This window comes from Plecotus auritus, assembly GCF_963455305.1.
Source record: "Plecotus auritus genome assembly, chromosome: 1".
NCBI lineage: Eukaryota > Metazoa > Chordata > Mammalia > Chiroptera > Vespertilionidae > Plecotus > Plecotus auritus.
In genome coordinates, this window is record NC_137770.1 from 179,385,770 (window position 1) to 179,402,354 (window position 16,585).

At 41.8% G+C, this 16,585-nt stretch overlaps 1 pseudogene across 1 annotated transcript in view; it reads left to right on the forward strand.

Annotated features, from left to right (window-relative positions):
* Window positions 1-224: 224 nt before the first annotated feature.
* LOC308241798 (acetyl-CoA acetyltransferase, cytosolic-like) overlaps window positions 225-16,585 on the forward strand; it is an 86,646-nt pseudogene continuing 70,285 nt past the window's right edge. The window contains exon 1 of the transcript in view: window positions 225-525. The product of the transcript in view is annotated as an acetyl-CoA acetyltransferase, cytosolic-like (transcript). The remainder of the gene's footprint in view (window positions 526-16,585) is intronic.

Sequence of the window (16,585 nt, forward strand, 5' to 3'; positions counted from 1 at the left end):
GAAGCCTTCAGTGAAACCATCAGGATCTTCCAAGAGCAGGGCCAGACTCCAGCGAAGTGCAGCAAGGAGTATCTGGAGCGCTTTCATGAGGGCAATGAAAAAGAGATGCAGAGGATCCTCTGAACTCAAAACGGCTCAAGTCTCGCATCGCTGAGATCCACGAGAGCCGCACGAAGCTGGAGCAGGAGCTGCGGACACAGGCCGTGGGCAACCAAGATAAGTGCATGAATAGCCTGAAGCCAGACCTCATGCAGCTGTGCCAGATCCGAGACCAGTACCGGGTATGGCTCACCCAGAAAGGCGCCTGGCAGAAGAAAACCAACGAGTGGTTGGGAATCAAAAATGAGACTGAAGACCACTTTGCACTGATGGAGGATGAGGATGACCTCCCCCACCATGAGGAAGGAACCTGGTGTGTGGGCAAGATCAACCGGACGCAGGCTGAGAAAATGCTGAATGGCAAGCGGGATGGCTCTTCCTCATCCGAGAGAGCAGCCAGCGGGCTGCTATGCCTGCTCTGTGGTGGTAGACAGCAATACCAAGCATGGTGTCATCTACGCACCCCACTGGCTTGGGTTTTGGGAGCCCTACAACCTATACCGGTCTCTGAAAGAGCTGGTGCTGCGTTACCAGTGCTCCCTCCTGCAACACAACCATGCACTTACCGTCACACTGGCACATCTTGTGCGAGCCTTGGGCCCTGCCCCCCTCCCCCAGCCCTCTGACTTATACAGAGCAGGACTCCATCTTTCTGTCTGTCTGTCTCTTTTCTTTGTGAATCTTTCTCTGTCTCGATCTCTCTCTTGCTTTCTCTGAGTCTCTCTTCCCCTCACTCTTTCTATCCCCATCCCTGTCCTCTCTGTCTCAGTCTCTGTACCTCTAAGTCTGTTAGAGGAGCACACCTCCTCCACCCCATGCCCCCTTTCCCCAAGAGCACGGCCCTCCCCTGGCTCTGGCTGCCCCACCAGTTCCTACAGTTCCCCCAACCCCCCCTGCTTGTACCTGCCATGTTTACAAAGGCCCCTGGGGTGCTCATCCCCAGCCTGGTGCCCTGATTTTTAAGCCATAGACCTGGGGTCAGGGCGGGAAGAAGGCAGGAAGGAACTTCTCTGGGCCACTTCCAAGAACCTCAGCTGTGACATTTGGGGCCGGGCGGGTCGGGTCCCGCCCCACAGACCCCTCCAAACCCTAAAGTGAAACCCACACCAGTTACCCCCACATGGAGCTGCTGCCCAGAAGCCCTCCTTCCCCAAAAGCAAAATTATTAAAAATAATCTCAAGAGCTGGGCCCTATCTGACCCCAGGCTTCCCAGGAACCGAGGCTGCTGCAGGTACTGCTGGGCCAGCCGAGACGCACCGCTGCCCACAGCACCTCTGCTCAATGCAGTTTCAAGACTTCTCCTTGATCATGTTGGGTTCTGATATTGTTCCCTTGACTGTAAACCCATTTCCTCCTCTTTTGGGATAAGAACCCCGGTTTTCTATGCTGCCATGGACCCTCCTGGCTGCCCACGCAGGCTGACAGGTGGGTTTTTTTATGGTACATTGATACTGATGTGGATATAAAACATTGAACTTAGGAAGGGAAATGGGATAGCAATGAATAAGAAACTTTGGGGACAGTGAAGGGTAGTTTGTATAGACTGTTGAGAGCTAAGAATTAGTTTAATTGGGATAGAAATCCTGCTAATAGCACCTGATGCCTGAAATCTGAGCGCTCTACTTTTAGGTTTTTTTAATTCAAGTTTTTGAAGACTGCCTATTAAAACATTCCTGGTTGGAAAGTGTTTGTATAGAAGCCCGTAAGTATTAAGTATTTTCTGTGTTTACCATGCTTAGCTCTCTGTAAGGAATATGGAATAATGTTAAATGCCTCATGTTATCAAGAAGCTTGACTTTTAAAATAAAGAAATAAAGAAGAAATATAAATAAAAAAAATAAAAAAAGAAGAAGCTTGAGTTTTAGGGGTAATCAGGCAGGCAGGTAAGTGGTTAAGAGGCAGCGGTCCCAGATTGCGAGAGGGATGTCCAACTGCCGGTTTAGGCCCGATCTGTGGGATCGGGCCTAAACCGGCAGTTGGACATCCCCAGAAAGGTCCGGGATTGCGAGAGGGTGCAGGCTGGCCAGATGGACACCCCCACCCCCGTGCATGAATTTCATGCACTGGGCCTCTAGTATTTTATATAATCTATTTAATAACTTGGTACAAATAGCAGATAAACAAGCAGATTTTCAAAATGCTTAATTTCAATATTTTGGCTAACCTAACTTTTAGAAGTTTATTAAAGATTTTCTTCATTTGGGTGTTAAATGAATATTTACTCAAATTACATCCTAATACTTTAATAAAGGTTACAAGTTAAACCTAGAAGTAATAGATTTCTAACTTGCAGTTTAATGATTATGTACATATCATAAGAAGATTGCTTTTGGATCATAAAATTTGGGGCTAATTTAGTTCTTTAATGTGCTCTCTAGTTTTATTATTTTATTAAACAAATGTAGCACACAAAGAGTTAAGCTTGGTACTCTGTAGCATTCATGAGAAGATTAATCTCTAGGTAGTCACAACTGAATTGGAGGATAAAAATATAGTGCATGATTAAAAATTAATTTCAGAACACATACCAATTTTTTCTTTACCAGTGATATACATATTATAATATATTCAAATGATCCCTTATGAATCCTGGCTTTGTCACTACAAACTTTTTAAGAGGCAGACTCACCTCCAAATTTCTTTCCCACTCCTCATACAAAGTGGAAAAAAAGGCGGAGAATCTCAAGATTCTGTGCACATAGCAGTATTTTCATATTTACTCTTTTTTTCTGCACTTAAATTAAAAAACATATTAAAATGTTAAGTATGTAATTTGAGAGAAAATGAAAATTTTCATTTAGAAAATTAGTCATCCTATCTAATAAAAGAGTAATATGCAAATTAACCATCACTCAGCTACACCCACAAGCCACACCCACCAGCCAATCAGGAGTGAGTATGCAAATTAACCCAACCAAGATGGTTGTGGCCATGGAGCTAACAGGAGGATTGGGTTTCCCCAGCAATGGAGGAAGCCAAGCTTTCTGCACACGCTGGCGGGGCCAGGCCTCAACTCAAGGCTGCAAAGTTTCAGTTATAGCACATAAATAAATCCCAACAAAAATGGTGACAGCCATGGAGCTGGAGAGAGCAGGAGGCTTGGGTTGCCCCCGGCGATGGAGGAAGCCAAGCTCCCGCAGCCCTGGCCTGCCTTGGCCTCCGCTACAAAGTTTCAATTATAGAAGATAAATAAATCCCAACAAAAATGGCTGCGGCCACGGAGTGAGAAGGAGGCTTGGCTCCACTCGAGGCTACAAAATTTCAATTATAGAAGATAAATAAATTCCAGATCCCTGGGCCTCTGCTTGGGTCGCCGGGGGGCATGGCTGTACTGCAAACCACCACAGGCCCCTTGCCCAGGCTGCCCCACACACCAAGGGAACCCACACCCTGATCCGGGACATCCTTCAGGGCAAACCAGCTGGCCCCCACCCATGTACCAGGCCTCTATCCTATCTAATAAAAGAGTAATATGCAAACTGACCATCACTCCAACACACAAGATGGCTGCCTCCATGTGGTCAACGATGGATGCCCCCCACACAAGATGACCACCACAAGATGGCCAGCAGTGGAGGGCAGTTGGGAGGTACCAGGCCTGCAAGGGAGGGCAGTTGGGGGCGATCAAGCCTGCAGGGGAGGGCAGTTAGGGGTGACTAGGCCGGCAAAGGAGGGAAGTTGGAGGCGACAGGGCCTGCAGGGAAGGGAAGTTGGGGGGGGACCCAGGCCTGCAGGGGAGGGCAGTTAGTGGTAACCAGGCTTGCAGGGGAGGACAGTTAGGGGTGACCAGGCCTGCAGGGGAGGGCAGTTAAGGGCAATCAGGCCAGCAGGAAGGGCAGTTAGGGGCAAACAGTCTGACAGAGGAGCAGTTATGCATCAATCAGGCTGTCAGGGGAGTGGTTAGGAGTGATCAGGCTTGCAGGCAGAAGCGGTTAGGGGCAACCAGGAAGGCAGGCAGGCAAGCAGTTTGGAGCCAGCAGTCCTGGATTGTGAGAGGGATGTCCAACTGCCCGTTTAGGCCCGATCCAGGTAGGATTGCACCTAAACGGGCAGTCAGACATCCCTCGAGGGGTCCCATATTGGAGTGGGTGCAGGCTGGGCAGAGGGACACACACCCCCGTGCACAAATTTTGTGCACCGGGCCTCTAGTCTATAATAATAAAAGCGTAATATGCTAATTAAACCCTCTGGATGAAGCTGGGGCTGAGGGAATCCTGGGTTCTGGGTGCCAGAGGGAAGCCAGTGCCGGCAGCCCAGGGGAAGTAAGTCCTATTCTTACATGAATTTCATGCATCGGGCCTCTAGTCCTATCTAATAAAAGAGTAATATGCAAATTGACCATTACACCCACCAGCCACGCCCACCAGCCAATCAGGAGTGAGTATGCAAATTAACCCAACCAAGATGGCGGTTAATTTGCATATCCAGGAGTAGAGCAAAGACTGAAGACAGCATAGAAGGAAGCCAAGTGTTACAGAAGGGAGCGAAGCTGCGGAGAAGCAAGCAAGTGGGGCTGCGGAGAAGGGAGGGAAGCAGGCGGGGCGGGGGAGAAGGGAGGGAAGCAGGAGGGGCGGGGAAGCCCTATTGCAGGAATCTTCCTGCAACCGGCCTCTAGTCTATATATATAAAAGCCAAAGCGACTGGTCAACTGGGCAACTGGATGACCAGACAACTGGCCGGTTGCTATGACATGCACTGACCACCAGGGTGCAGATGCTCAATGCAGGAGCTGCCCCCTGGTGGTCACTGTGTTCCCACAGTGGGAGTGCCACTCAGCTGACTGATGGGGCACCGGACCCTGGGTTCATGCTGGTGAGCGCAGCTATGGCAGTGCGAACCTTTCTCACCTCTGTGGTAGCGCTTCTGAGCAGTGGCAGGTGCAATGGGGCAGGGATGAGCGAGACCGGTGCCCTGGCCATCTGCTGCTTTACTCACTACTAGTCCTGGATTGTGAGAGGGCACAGGCTAGGCTGAGGGACCAAACCACTGCACGAATCCATGCACCAGGCCTCTAATATAAAATAATCTTAGAGAAAAGTAAATATCAATTTATAAATCTAAGAGCAATATATTACCATTCTGATATATTTCATCTAATAGGGAAAAACCAACCTTAGCTAACTAAAAAATGATTTACTATCATGAGTTAAAATCATTAAGAAATAAAAATATTTGCCAACCATTGAATGTGTTAAAAGGGGTAGAGTCATACAATAGAGGGGAAGGAGAGTAAGTGAATAAATATTTACTGCATCTTGAGACTACCTGCCTTCTTCTCCCAGCTTACTACTACAAGATTGGCATCTAGGATTTGAACTTTTAGGCAGGCAATTAGAAGGTTCTTTCTGAATTACAGATTAATATTAAAGAAACAGCAAAAACAAAAGCAACTTAAAGGTACTGATATCAAGGTTTTGCTAAGGAAATGGCTGAGCCATATGACCATGGACGCAAGTTCACAAATTAGGTTGACAAGCTCCAGCTACCCCCAGAGAACTTCTAATCAACTTTTAGTGCCCTAAGTATGGGTCAAAATATGAATAGGAAACAATGGCAAACAACATTTGAGTCCAATGCCTTTGATGTGATAAAGGAAAGGAAGAAGAAAGAAAGAAAGGAAGGAAGGAAGGAAGGAAGGAAGGAAGGAAGAAAGGAAGGAAGGAAGGAAGAAAGAGAGAGAGAAAGAGAGAGAGAGAAAGAGAGAGAGAGAAAGAGAGAGAAAGCAAGAGAGTAAAGAAGAAAAAAGAACAGAAAAAAAGGGAAAGAACATCTTTGAAGAAACCCATATCTTGCAAGGAGAAAAAAGCCTTAAACAATCTGACATTAATGATTTTCATACAAGACACTATATCCATGCTATGACAGCACTCAGTGGACTTTTATTTTGTCAGAAGTGCCTATGAGGACTGTTATCTGAAATAAATAACATGCTTTTTCTTCCATTCTTTCCCCCAAACAACCTGGTCTCTGACCTCATAAACAATTCAGGTTGAACCATATTGAATTACAAATCCTGTAGGTCAACAGTGGTTGAATATTGGCAATTTCATATGGTTTGACCTAATACTATTCTTCGTTGTGTATGCCATACACTATCAGCCAGACTATTCTCCTTGCCTTTTTTTAAAATAAGGATTTTACATTTTTAGAGCAGGTTTACAGAAAAATTGTGCTGTAAGTACAGAGAGTATTTATATTTTTTTTCTCATAGATTGTGCTGTAGGTGTTGTGTCTAAAATTATTGCCAAATGCATGATCACTTCAATTTTCTTCCTATATTATTTTCTAGAAGTTGTATAGATTTTGTTTTTCACATTAAGGTCTATGATCCATTTCAAGATAGTTTTTGTATAAGATGTATGGTCTCTGTCTAGATTGCTTTTGTTTTTTGCCTGTGGATGTTTACTTGTTCCAACATCATTTGTTGAAAAGACTATCCTTTTCTCTTGAATTGTCTTCGTTCCTTTCTCAAATATCAGTAGTTTCTATTTGTGTGGGTCAATTTTGGGACTCTCTGTTCTGTTCCATTGATCTGTTATTTTGCCGATATTGCATTGTCTTGATCACTAGCACTATAGTTAGTCTTTTTTTGATGCATTGACAATATTAATTTATTTTTTATTTTTATAAAGGAATCAAGTGTTTATGTTTATTTAAAAACTAGAGGCCCAGTGCACAAAATTTGTGCACTTGGGGGGGTGGTCCCTCAGCTGGGCCTGCGCCCTCTCACAGTCTTGGTGCCCTCAGGGGATGACTGACGGCCGTCAGTTGGACATCCTTAATGCTGCCACAGAGGTGGGAGAGGCTCCCATCACTGCTGCTGCGCTCGCCAGTTGTGAGCCCAGCTTCTGGCTGAGCGGCGCTCCCCCTGTGGGAGTGCACTGACCACCAGGGGCAGCTGCTGAATTGAGTGTCTGCCCCCTGGTGGTCAGTGCATGTCATAGTGACCAGTCGTTCCACTGATGGGCCAAAACTGGCTCTCCAACATCCCCCATGGGGTCCCGATTGAGAGAGGGCGCAGGCCAGGCTGAGGGACCCCACTGGTGCACAACCAGGGCAGGGGTGGGATGCAGGAGGTTGGCCAGCCAGGAAGGGACCATGAGAGGGCTCCAGGCATGTCCGGCCCGTCTCGTGCAGTCCTGATTGGCCAGATCCCAGCAGCAAGCTAATCTACCAGTTGGATCATCTGTCCCCTGGTGGTCAGTACACATCAGAGCGATTGGTCAACCAGTCAACTGTCTGCCCCCTGGTGGTCAGTGCACATCATAGTGAGTGGTTGAGTGGCCTTAGCATATCATTAGCATATTACACTTTGATTGGTAGAATGGCCAACTGGACGACTGGACACTTAGCATATTCGGCTTTTATTATATAGGATACAACTTACACCATACATAAGAATAAACTCAAAATGGATAAAAGACTTAAATGTAAGTCATGAAACCATAACAATCCTAGAAGAAACCATAGGCTGCAAAAATCTCAGACATATCTCATATCAATATGTCTGCTGATACATCCCCTAGGCCAAGGAAAACAAAGGAGAAAATAAACAAATGGGAACACATCAAAATAAAAGGCTTCTGCATAGCAAAAGAAACCATCAACAAAATGTAAAGGTGACCTTCTATATGGGAGAACATATTGCCCATGATATATCTGCTAAAAGGTTAATTTCCAAAATACATAAAGAACTCATACAACTAAGCAAAAGGAAGACAAACAATCCATTTTTTTAAAAATGGGCAAAAGTCCTAAACAGACACTTCTCCAAAGTGGACATACAGAAGGCCAAGAGACGTATGAAAAAATGCTCAAAGTCACCAATCATCAGAGAATTGCAAATAAAAATGACTATGAGGTATCACCTCACATCTGTCAGGATGGCTACCATCAACAAATCAACAAAGGATAAGTGCTGGTAAAGATGTGGAGAAAAGGGAACCCTCATGCACTGCTGGTGGGAATGCAGACTGGTGCAGCCACTGTGGAAACAGTATGGAGTTTCCTCAAAAATTAGAAATGGAACTCCCATTTGACCCCACTTCTTGAAATATATCCTAAGAATACCAAAACACCAATCAGAAAGAATATATGCACCCCTATGTTCATAGCAGTGCTATTTACAATAGCTAAGATACAGAAACAACTCAAGTGCCTATCAGTAGATGAGTGGATAAAAAGGCTGTGGTACATTTATACAATGGAATATTATGCAGCTGTAAAAAGGATCTCTTACCCTTTGAAACAGCATGAATAGACCTGGAGAGTATAATGCTAAGGGAAATAAGCCAGTCAGAGACAGACAAGTATCACATGATCTTACTCATATGTGGAATCTAATGAACAAAATAAATTGATGGACAAAATAGATCCAGAGACATCATAGCATGGAACAGACTGCTGAAGAGATTGACCGAACTTATATGCATATATGCATAACCCATGGATACAGACAATAGTGTGGTAAAAGCCTGGGAGAATGGTGTGGAGTTGAAGGGGTAAATGGGGAAAAAAGGGGGGCATCTGTAATACTTTCAACAATAAAAATAATTTTTAGAAATTTGAAAGAATAAAACAAAAAACTAGTCAGAAAAAAAAAACCCACATTTAAATTTAACATACAGTGGTTCCTCACCTCATTTTTTTTTCTTTCAATTTTATTTTGTGTTGTTTTCAGGTATACAACTTAGTGGTTAAACAATCATATACTTTACATACAGTTCCCATAGATATTTCCAGCATCCCCCTGGCATTATACATAGTTATCACAATATTATTATTGACTATATTTCCTATGCTATACATCTCTTCTTTATCCCTTCACCTCTTTCATCCAGTCATGTGACCCCCCACCCCTCTGGCAACCACCAGTTTGCTTTTTGTATCTATAAGTCTGTTTCAATTTTATTTCTTCTTTTATTTTGTTCTTTAGATTCCACATATAAGTGAAATCATATGGTATTTCTCTTTCTCTGACTGACTTATTTCAATGAGCATAATGCCTTCTAGGTCCATCCATTCTGTTGCAAATAATAAGATTCATTATTTTTGAATGGCCAAGTAATATTTTACTGTATACATGATCTACTGCATTTTTATCCACTTACCTATTGATGGACACTTGGGTTGCTTCCATATCTTGGTTATTGTGAATAATGCTGCAATGCAGATAGGGGTGCATATATTCTTTTGAATTAGTATTTTGTGTTTCTTAGGGTTAATTCCCAGTAGTGGAATCACTGGGCCATAAGGCAGTTCCTTTTTTAAATAATAATAAAAATTCCTCCATATTGTTTTCCATAGTGGGTGCATCAATCTGCATCTCCACCAACAGTGCACGAGGGTTGCCTTTTCTCCAAGTCCCCACCAACACTTGTTATTTGTGAATTTATTGATGCTAGCCATTCTGTGAGGTGATATCTCATTGTGATTTTAATTTCTCTGACAATTATAATTAAAGTCTGGTAGCGTTGTTTCTCTGACTTTGTTCTTCTTCCATATTGTCTGGGCTATTCTGGGTCTCTTGTTTTTTCCATATAAACTTTAGGATTAGTTTTTCAATATCCACAAAATAATGTTCTGAGATTGTGATTGGAAGTGCGTTCAATCTATAGATCATTTTGGAAAAATTAAAATCTTAACAATATTAAGACCTTCTATCCACTAATTTGGAATATTTCTTAATTTATTTATACCTAGAGGCCCTATGCATGAAATTCATGCAAGAGTCAGCCTTTGCAGCTCCGGCTGCCCTCGGCCCCTCCACGGCTTCGTCCAGAAGGTCATCTGGAAGGATGTCTGGATGGTTGTTCTGCTGTTTGGCCATTTGGTCTATTTGTATATTACGACTTTATTATTATAGATAACTATGATTTCTTTCATTAGGATTTTCTACTTTTCTTTGTAGAGATCTTGCACATATTTGTATCTAAGTTGTTCATTCTGGCAGGTAATTGTAAGTAGCATTGTGTTTTTAATTTTTAATTCAATTGTTCACTCCTTATCTATGAGAAAGCAATAGATTTTTAAAAATTAAATTCTGTATCTTGCAACCTTGCTATATTATCACTTATTAGTTTCAGAAGATTTTTATTGTTGATTCTTTGGGATGTTTTACATAGGTAATTATGTTCCCACAAAGATAATTTTATTTCCTTCATCCCAATCAGTATTCCTTTACTTACTTTTGTTTTTTAATTTCATTAACTATGACTGTCAGTGTGCACTATTGGCAGGAATGCAGATTGGTGCACCCATTATGGAAAACAGTATGAATCCACAGGCAGAGAAATCTCAGACATATGTCGAAGCAATTTCTTCACCGATACTGCTCCTAGGGCAATGGAAACTAAAGCAAAAATAAACAAATGGGACTACATCAAAATAAAAAGATTTTGCACAGCAAAAGAAACCATCAACAAAACAACAAGAAAGCCCACTGTATGGGAGAACATATTTGCAAATGTTATCACTGATAAAGGTTTAATCTCCAACATCTACAGGGAACTTATACAACTTAATAAAAGGAAGATAAATGATCCAATAAAAAAATGGGCAAGGGGCCTAAATAGAAACTTTTCGAAAGAAGACAGAAGGAAGGCCAAGAGACACATGAAAATACGCTCAAAGTCACTAATTATCCAAGAGATGCAAATCAAAACGACAATGCGATACCATCTCACACCTGTCAGAATGGCTATCATCAACAAATCAACAAACGACAAGTGCTGGTGAGGATGTGGAGAAAAAGGAACCCTCCTGCACTGCTGGTGGGAATGCAGACTGGTGCAGCCACTGTGGAGAACAGTATGGAGTTTCCTAAAAAAACTAAAAATGGAGCTCCCATTTGACCCAGTAATCCCACTTCTAGGAATATATCCCAAGAAACTAGAAACACCAATTAGAAAGGATATATGCACCCCTATGTTCATAGCAGCACAATTTACCATAGCTAAGATTTGGAAACAGCCTAAATGCCCATCAGCAGATGAGTGGATTAGAAAACTATGGTACATCTACACAATGGAATACTACGCTGCTATAAAAAAGAAGGAATTCCTACCATTTGCAGCAGCATGGATTGAACTGGAGAGCATTATGCTAAGTGAAATAAGCCAGTCAGTGAAAGAAAAATACCACATGATCTCACTCAGTTATGGATAATAAAGGACATTATAACCTGATGAACAAAACGATAGATACAGAGGCAGTAAAGCATTGAACAGACTGTCAAATTACAGCGGGAAGGCTGAGGAGTATTGGGGAGAGTGGGAAAGAGATCAACCGAAGGACTTGTATGTATGCATATAAGCACAACCAATGGACACAAGACACTCGGTGGGTGGGATGAGAGCATGTGACAGGGGGTAGGGGAAGCTGGGGGAAGGTCAATGGGGAAAAAAAGGAGACATATGTAATACTATATGTAATACTTTAAACAATAAAATAAAATTTAAAAACTATTATAAAAAAAAGAAAACAGTATGAATAAGAGTGGTGAGTAGAAACATTTATCTTTTGTTCCTGATGTTAGGGAAAAAGCTTTTAGTTTTTCCCCGTTACATATGAAGTTAGCTGTAGGTATCTTTGTAGATGTTCTTTGTCAAGTTGAGGAATCTCCTGTTTATTTCTAGTATGCTGAGAGTTTTTGTCATGCATGGATATTGGATTTTGACACATGCTTTTTCTGCATCTGTTAACATGAATAGATGATTTTTCTTCCAGTTAACATGTAAACATGTTAACAGTAAACATCCTTGCAATCACCTAGTGGCATTTTCCAGTGACAGAGTCCTCAGCTATGGAGAGCTGCTACAGCAGAATCTACCTGGTCTGCCAGGGTGGCTGATCGTAAATAACTCTGAAATTTATGGATTTATAAGGCATGGCTTTCTGGAAAATGTCACTTCATTTATGCAATTTTAGGAGTATAAAGTGGAGATCTTTAATGACTGAATAGTTTCCTTTTGTATAAGTAGTTATGCATGCATCATTTAGAAACCACACATGTTAAATCTGGGCCAGGACACAACCTAATGAGACAAGGAAGGGGGACTGACAAAAATATGCTGATAATTATGCTGCTTGCTGTGCCTTGAGTAATAAAATTCTTTGTCTCTGACCCAGAAATTTCACTGTATTTGCCAGAATCGTGAAATACTAACTGGCTAGTTTATTAGCCTGTAAATAGGGTAAAATGACAACATTTCTATATAACAGTTGGCTGGAGCTACTTAGCTGCTGCCCCTTTCAGTGAATTATATTTTCTCCAGTTAGCTGTGGTCCTCACTACTGTGCTTCACTGTCAGTTGCCTCTTTCTGTAATTGAGTTTTTATTTTCTTATTGCAAAATTAAGAGTAGCAGTTAGTACAAGGATCCAAACTATGGTTCCAGTATTCAAATATGAATTTCACTACATAAACCTGTATGGCTTGAGTCAAGTTTACCCATCTGATAATGATGGTGAAGACAATACTAATGCTTTCTTTATGTTTGTTGTGCAGATCCAGTGACTTAGTTACTAAATTCTGCAAATTTAGTTCACTGAGTTAATATGCTTAAAGTACTTAGAATTGTACTGAATGTATAGTGTTTGTTATTACTATTAAAAGCCATGTCTCTATTACAAATGAAAAAGTTAAAGAGTGATATTTGGGTCAAAAAATGAGACTAGATTATTATTCTATTGAATAGATTATTGTATCAGTATCAGGTAATTATTTTAATAATATTACATGTAGTTATAGGAAGCTGGAAATATTACATGGTTGTTTTTGTGATCCACTTTTTTTTTTAAGTATTTATTGTCTAAAGTTTTACATATGTCTCCTTTTTCCCCTGCTTGACTCCCCATGCCCCAAGCCATTCCCACTCCGGGCAAGCCCCCACCGCCCCAGTGTCTGTGTCCATTGGTTACACTAATATGCATGTATACAAGTCCTTTGGTTGCTCTCTCACCCCCAATCGCCTGCCATTTGTCTCTGGATCTATTCTTGTTCATCAAAATATGTTGATCATTATATCCCACATATGAGTGAGATCATGTGATGTTTATCTTTCTCCAACTGGTTTATTTCGCTTAGCCTAATGCTCTCCAATTCCATCCATGCTGTTGCAAATGGTAAAAGTTCCTTCTTTTTTTATAACGGCATGATATTACATTGTGTAGATGTACCACAGTTTTTTAATCCACTCATCTGCTGATGGGCACTTAGGCTGTTTCCAAACCTTAGCTATAATAAATTGTGCCGCTAAGAACATTGGGGTGCATATGTCCTTTCTGATTGGTGTTTCTAGTTTCTTGGGATATATTCCTAGAAGTGGGATCACTAGATCAAAGGGAGTTCCATTTTCAGTTTTTTGAGGAAACTCCATACTGTTCTCCACAGTGGCTGCACCAGTCTGCATTCCCACCAGCAGTGCACAAGGGTTCCTTTTTCTCCACATCCTTGTCAGCACTTGTTATTTGTTGGTTTGTTGATGATAGGCATTCTGACAGGTGTGAGATGGTACCTCATTGTCGTTTTGATTTGCATCTCTTGGATGATTAGTGACTTTGAGCAGGTTTTCATATGTCTCTGGGCCTTCCTTATGTCCTCTTTTGAAAAGTATCTATTTAGATCCATTGCCCATTTTTTGATTGGGTTGTTTATCTTCCTTTTGTTAAGTTGTATGAGTTCCCTGTAAATGTTGGAGATTAAACCCTTATCGGTGATAACATTGGCAAATATGTTCTCCCATGCAGTAGGCTTTCTTGTTGTTTTGTTGATGGTTTCTTTTGCTTTGAAAAAGCTTTTTATTTTGATGTAGTCCCATTTGTTTATTTTCTCTTTAGTTTCCATTGTCCTAGGAGCGGTATCAGTGAAGAAATTGCTTCAGCATATGTCTGAGATTTTGTTGCCTGTGGATTCCTCTAATATTTTTATGGTTTCCCATCTTATGTTTAAGTCTTTTATCCATTTTGAGTTTATTTTTGTGTATGATGTAAGTTGGTGGTCTAGTGTCTTTCTTTCTTTCTTTCTTTTTTTTTTTTTTTTGCATGTATCTGTCCAATTTTCCCAACAGCATTTATTGAAGGGACAGTCTTGACTCCATTGTTTGCTCTTGCCTCCTTTGTCAAATTAATTGAACATAGTGGTTTGGGTCAATTTCTGGGTTCTCTATTCTATTCCATTGGTCTATATGTCTGTTCTTATGCCAGTGCCAGGCAGTTTTGAGAACAGTGGCTTTGTAATACAGCTTGATATCTGGTATTGAGATCCCTCCAACTTTGTTCTTCTTTCTCAGGATTGCCGCAGCTATTTGGGGTCTTTTTTTTTATTACAGATGAAATTTTGGAGAGTTTGTTCTAGGTCTGTGAAATATGCTATTGGTATTTTAATGGGGAGTGCATTGAATCTATAGATTGCTTTGGGTAGTATGGACATTTTAATGATGCTGATTCTACCAATCCATGAACACAGTATGTTCTTCTATCTGTCTTCCTCTATCTCTTTTTTTCAGTGTCCTGTAGTTTTCCAAGTACACGTCTTTTACCTCCTTAATTAAGTTTATTCCTAGGTGTCTTAATTTTTTGGTGTGATGGTAAATGGGATTGTTTTTTTAATTTCTCTTTCTGTAAGTTCACTATTGGTGTATAAAAATGCCATAGATTTCTTGAGGTTAATTTTATATCCTGCTACATTGCCAAATTCATTTGTTAAGTCTAATAATTTTTTGATGGAGTCTTTAGGGTTTTCTATGTATAGTATCATGTCATCTGCGAATAAGGACAGTCTTCTTTTCCAATTTGGATGCCTTTTATTTCTTCTTCTTGTCTAATTGCTATGGCTAGCACTTCCAGAACTATGTTGAATAGGAGTGAAAGTAGGCATCCCTTTCTCGTTCCTGTTCTTAGGTGAAATGGTTTTAGTTTTTGCCCATTGAGTAGAAACACCAATCAGAAAGGATATGTGCACCCCTATGTTCATAGCAACACAATTAATCATAGCTAAGAATTGCAAACAGCCTATGTGCCCATCAGCAGATGAGTGGATTAAAAAACTGTGGTACATCTACACAATGGAATACTACACTGCTATAAAAAAAGAAGGAATTCTTACCATTTGCAGCAGCATGGATGGAACTGGAGAGCATTATGCTAAGAGAAACAGGCCAGTCAGAGAAAGATAAATATCACATGATCTTACTCATTTGTGGAATATAATGAACAACATAAACTGATGAACAAAACCAGATCCAGAGACAGAGAAGCATCGATCAGACCATCAAACCTGAGAGGAAAAGTAGGGGAGGGTGGGGGTAAAGGGGAGAGATCAACCAAAGGACTTGTATGCATGCATGTAAGCCTAACCAATAGACACAGACAACAGGGGGGTGAGGGCATGAGAGGGGGTGTGCGGGGGGCAATGGGAGGATAAGGACACATATTTAATAGCTTAAAACAATAAAGAAAAAAAATGAAGTTCTTCTGCTCAAAAAGACAATTATCATACCTACTTTGCCAGGTTTCTATGAGGTATTAAAAAAAACAAAACAACTTTGTAAATGTTAAAGCACCCTAAAAGTAAAAATATCCTATATAATAAAGAGGTAATATGCAAATTGACCATCACTCCAACACACAAAATGGCTGCCCCCATGTGGTCAAAGATTGCCGCCCCCATGTGGACACAATATGGCCACCACAAGATGGCCTGCAGGGGAGGGCAGTTGTGGGTGATCAGGCCTGCAAGGGAGGGTACTTGGGAGGGACCAGGCCAGCAGGGGAGGGCAGTTAGGCATCGATCAGGTCAGCAGGGGAGTATAGTTAGGGGTGACTGGGCTGGCAGGGGAGGGCAGTTAGGGGCAACGAGTCCTGCAGGGGAGGATAGCTAGGGGTGACCAGGCCTGCAGGGGAGGGCAGTTAGGGCCTACCAGGCTGGCAAGGGAGGGCAGTTAGGGGTGACTGGGCCAGCAGGGGAGGGCAGTTAGGGGCAATCAGGCCTGCAGTGGAGGGCAGTTAGGGGCAATCAGGCTGGCAGGGGAGTAGTTAGGCATCAATCAGGCTGGCAGGGTAGTGGTTAGGGGGTGATCAGGCTGGCAGGCAGAAGCAGTTAGGGTCAATCAGGCAGGCAGGCTGGTGAGCAGTTTGGAACCAACAGTCCTAGATTGTGAGAGGGATGTCTGATTGGAGAGGGTGCAGGCTGGGCTGAGGGACACCCCCCCATGCATGAATTCCGTGCACCAGGCCCCTAGTGTATATATAATCTTTATATCTACGCTAAAATGCATGGTATAGGTATCATTATCCCAATTTCACAGTAAAGAAATCTGTGATCATGTGACAAAGAGCATTCTGCAACATCCAAATTGGTAACTGGCTGATCTTGCTGGCTTCTCTGAAGGTACAATTTCTCAGTTGTTAAGATCATATATTAAGTTATTAAGATCATATATTTTGAAATACCTTGAAACAAACTCAAATTTTTTCAAATCCATGC